This window comes from Montipora capricornis, chromosome 4 (assembly GCF_036669925.1).
Source record: "Montipora capricornis isolate CH-2021 chromosome 4, ASM3666992v2, whole genome shotgun sequence".
NCBI classification, from domain to species: Eukaryota; Metazoa; Cnidaria; class Anthozoa; order Scleractinia; family Acroporidae; genus Montipora; species Montipora capricornis.
Window position 1 is genome coordinate 4,958,856 of NC_090886.1, and position 5,000 is coordinate 4,963,855.

Consider the following 5,000-nt stretch of genomic DNA (forward strand, 5'->3'; position numbering starts at 1 on the left):
ACTACTAGTTTTATTATTGGTAAAGAACTAAAATCTTAAGAAATCATTAAATTACTATATGTCCCCATTAATCGCTCATTGAAAAACTATGTCCCCATTAAGCCAGGATGTAGAATGTAAAGTGGGGTTTGGTGAGGTGGCTGCTGACCTATTACATTCATTCTTGACTAATTTTTCTCGTAATGGGGTGCTCAATCTTCTGTTTAAGTAATAGATAAAATATGAGCGGGAGACCTTTATGGGCAGTTAAAACGGCGAGCCGTCTTATAATCCATAAAGGTCGGACGCGAATATTTTATCTTACTTGTCAAATGAAACAATAGATTTTGATTGTTATGTTAATCACGTGGGCGTGGAGTTGTCCCATAGGAGTTTAGCATTGAATTTAGCAATCTATTTTGGTAGAGCTTTTGTGGTAGGAACATGGCTGGTTGGTTTCGTTCTCCAAAGAGTAAAGAAGAAGAGATCAGTCTAGTGTCTGAGCAACTCCGAAAGCAACACAATACAACACTAAATGGGGTAGAAAAGTCTTCGAGGAGTGGAAGCAGCGACGGCAAAATAAATGTACAATGTGAGAAGTTGTTAGAATGGCCGGTCTCAAATGCGAAGATGTTGAAGATGTGACCGTTTCAGTAGAGCACATGTCGGCAAATAAGCTAAACTTTTGGTTGAGCAAATTCAGTTCGTTTGTGAAGTGGCCAAGCAAAAGGGAGAGCGTTGTCCGCCCAATTCGCTTTATTTGTTATTTTGTGCTATTAACTGTCATTCGCGTGAGACGGAAGGCGAGGATGCATTAAACTTTCTCGACAAGGCACACTGTCAATATTCAAGTAAATTGTTACCTAATAGTTGTGATTGAAATGTGAAACTTGTGATTGATTAATAAACTTTGTACAAATTTACAGGACTCGTCTTTATTAAAGTTAAGCATACTAATTAGGTGAGCTGGAGATCTTTGTAAAAGTTAATCCTACTGATAATTCAACTAATTAAAAATTCATCAACCCCAGCCTTTCCCTGCTGTCTATTCAATCCCTCCCCGTACTTCAGACGGTTGAACTTTATCGGGATTTACAAAGCGACACATGTGACCTGCATAGTGCGTTTCTGTTGGCTGTCATCCGTATAAATTATTCATGAATTTTACAATTCATTTTAAGGGTTCACATGGTGAGAATTAAAGGAGAGAGCAATACAACTACCGATTTAATTTAAATGTCTACAAAAAAACATTGCAGTCATTATTCTGGTGCGTTTTGTCATGAGTTTGCTTAGCATGCATGGGATTGCTTCTTTTCAGTCGTCTGCGCAGCATCACTGATGTCCTTTCCCTCGTGGGTCCCGTGGTGTGGCTCCAAGAGAAGCTTCCTTAAATTACTTTGTGAAGATCATACAATTCGTTTCTCAGGTAAATGGTTGGAATTTTTTTTCCTTCAAAATTATTATCAATAATACTAAGGCTCTTTAAATGTGTAATGAGAATAAAATATTATTAGTAGACGTATTATTAGGGTTAGGGTTTAGACCAAACAAAGTGTATTTTGGGAAATTGGAAAATAGAGAATAGACCTTGGTTGGGAGAAGCTGCTGGTATGCCTCATTTGAGCCCACTAGGATATGTTGGTGCAGTTTTCCAGTCTGCTAACCAGTAGAAGCATTTATAGTCCAGCTTTTCATCATCCCAGCGAGACTCTATCAGCACTTTGTACTACATTAAGTCTTTGTAACGCTTGCTGTGTGGTTCCTTGTTGGTCACCAAGGATTTTGTGACCCTCAGTCTTTTCCCTCTCACCTGGCTCTCTTAATTATTCTGCATAGTACTGAGCATCATTTACCGGAGAGCACTGTCCTGTTTGATCTGATGTCTCCTCAAACTCTTGAACAAGTTCCGTACAACTACACTGCCACCTGGATTGTGGTGGTTTTGATATGCTTACTCCACCAACTACAGCATGCACCCACTTGCTAGAAAGATTTAAAGCAGCTCAGACAAGCCCAGCAGATCTTTTTCTGCATTATTGTTATTGTTGTTATTGTTATTAGCCCTGGCCAAGACTTACAACTGGAACTATCTGCTCACAACCTTCCAAATGACAATACAGAATGACAGCTTGTGTTACACAGTGTGGAGGGCTTTGCCCTTGTCATGCTCTGCAGATACAGTAATAGCTTGGCCATTCTCTTTAATTCTCAAAGGTTGTCGTCTTCTTTTGTGAAACCTTTTTTTTTACTTCTCTCCAATGCTCCCATTTATGGATGCATTGATTCATTTTTAACTATTTAAAATCATTTTAATCCTTCGGCCAGAAAGTTTCAAAAAGTTGATAGCACTGTCCTTTATACATCTTAACAGGAGCCCATCACCCGGAGCGTGCAACTTCCATACAGCGTCTGAGACGGCGTTTTCACAAGTAAGGTTATTTTTAGATACGCCTTTCCCGCGGATTAGTTTTCAAAAGCCAATCAGAAGCGGTGCATAATTAATAACAGTTTATTATTAATTATGCACCGCTTCTGATTGGCTTTTGAAAACTCATTCGCGGGAAAGGCGTATCTAAAAATAACCTTACTTGTGAAAACGCCGTTGCACGAAAATAGGTAAGTGGCACGCTCCGGGTGATGGGCTCCTGATCTTAAACAGTTAAAGTGCCCCTGTAACCAAAAAATCAATTCATATTTTTCTTTGGATTTCAAAACTATGTTAACAAAACACTAAGTGACCCACGTTTTAAGCCTTGATTTCAAAAAGACACCTCTTTATTTTAACTGTAATTTTCCTATTTAATGGTCCGCCATTACTAACATTATGTTCTTGAGAGAGCTGGATCGAGGAAAAAATGACGTCAAAGGCTCACTAGTTTAAGAATTCAATACGTGTGTACGCCGCAGAATTAATATGCAGCACGGGTTGGGCTTTCAGACTTTTAAACTCACGCTTTGCAGATATAATAAGCTGCGTTCACACGCTGAAATTTTAAGCTAGTGAGCCTCTGACGTGACTTTTCCCTGGATCCAACCGTCTGAGGTCCAATCGGTCAGTTTTGAACGTGAGTAATGGCGGACCGTGAAATCCAAAACTTACACTCAAAGTAAACGGCCTTTGGATAAAGATCAAAGCTCAAAATTTTGCCAGTCAGGTGTTAAGCAAACACACTTTCAAAATCTGAAGGAAAAAAGAAAGTGGTTTTTTTGATCACAGGGGCACTTTAAAGGCAATTAAAAGAATCACAAGTGATTGAGTTATCTGCTGGATGGTGAATAACTGTTGAATTGTACCACGTAGCCTTTGTCAACCCATGCCCGTTCTACTATTCAGTTGATTCATTGTTTGTGCAAATTGATAATCTGTGTGGTTGTTTCTTTGTGGTATACATCCTGTGATTAGAAAGTTGGCTCTTCTTGTACTGAAGGAAGTTCGCACTTTATGCAGTTTGATGGACCTTAATGAAAAGGTATTAGTGCGGCTGTGGTATCAAATTGTACATTATTTGATTTAATTGTACAAATTTTTCAGCAGATTTGTTTTTTCACTTAAGACCTCACACATCCTTGATCTCTCAGTGTCTCCTTGCATAGTGTTATTATATGGCTTAAAGCATCTCTTAAGGTTCACACAGCTTTAAATTTTTTTTTCTCAAAAGTGAAATCTATACATCACGATCTTTGCTTTTTTCTATCAAGATTTCATTTTCAATAGGCCAGTTTTTTTTCTGTTTTTTTTTTTAGTTGGAAGCCCCTGAAGCATTTTATAGCTACACAACACATTTTTGGTAACAGTTGACCAGTTTTTATAAGAAGTCAGTGAGGTGCAAACTGGATCAAAGTTTATGGTGTACACGAGAGGATTTGGCCAGTTGACCTATTCTTGACATCATAGACCCAATGTCATTTGCATCTGACCTATAATAGTTGGTCTGAGATCCATTCCAGATCAAACATGACATCACATATCCCACACACTTATGTGTTGATAACCGTGATCAAACGCTATCCCTTTACGCGCCATTCTGTTTTCCTTATCCCGTATGCACATGTCAAGACCATCTGCTCGGTAACCGTGCCCTGTTTCCCAACAGGAAACCCATCCAGGGCGGCCTGCACCAAAATAACAGCCACAGCCTTTCCTAACAGCAAAGGTTGTCAGAGGGTATGTGACGTCCATTATCTTCGCCCATCCAGCGACGGTGAAACTTGACTGAGATTATACCACTGGAATCAAAGTAGCGACCGCGAGAGAACTTGGACAGTTTAGGTACCGGGCCACTGGCCGAGCCATGGATCTCGTAACCTGAATCATCAGCGACGTCGTTTCCAGTTTGCTTGTCCATGCGCCAATGGCCAACCAAACCAACTACACTGTTGTTGCACTGGAAATGAAATGGCTGCCGTTTTTTTTTCGAGCAAACTTGTAGTAGTTTTGGCCGTTGATGAGGCAAACCATGCCTGGTCTCATAGTGGTACAAGGCTTTTCCTCAAACGTCAAAAGGTCCACACTCTAGATATTATAAAAAACGAAGTAAAAAATATATGAGCAACTTTTTTTGAGCTGAATTTGCAACTTGCATGTTTATTTGTAGCTGGAGCCGACGGGAGCAAATAGTGATGCTTTACCTCTCTTGATCTGCTTCATGGGCCTTTTGCATTTAGCACCCGCAAGGGGTAGGCACTGCATGCAATTCAATTTAATTCATCTATAACAAACATTTTCATTTTTCTCTGACAAGAAGTTTTAGTTGCATAGTTTCTTAATTTGGATTCTGATCCAACTTAAGGGAATGGCACAAAGTTAGAATCGTTTAAATTTAATTTACCAATAATTATGTGGTCTGAATGCAGAGTCCGAATATGAATCGCTCTTTAAGTCAGATTTTAATTAACGTGTGAAGGGTCTCAAATTATTCTTACGTTGCAGCAAGATAAGCCAACGCAGTCAGCCATAGCAGTAACCCACACTTCTCCGGCGACAAGGAATGAAGCGATCATAAAAGCCACCAAGCTTT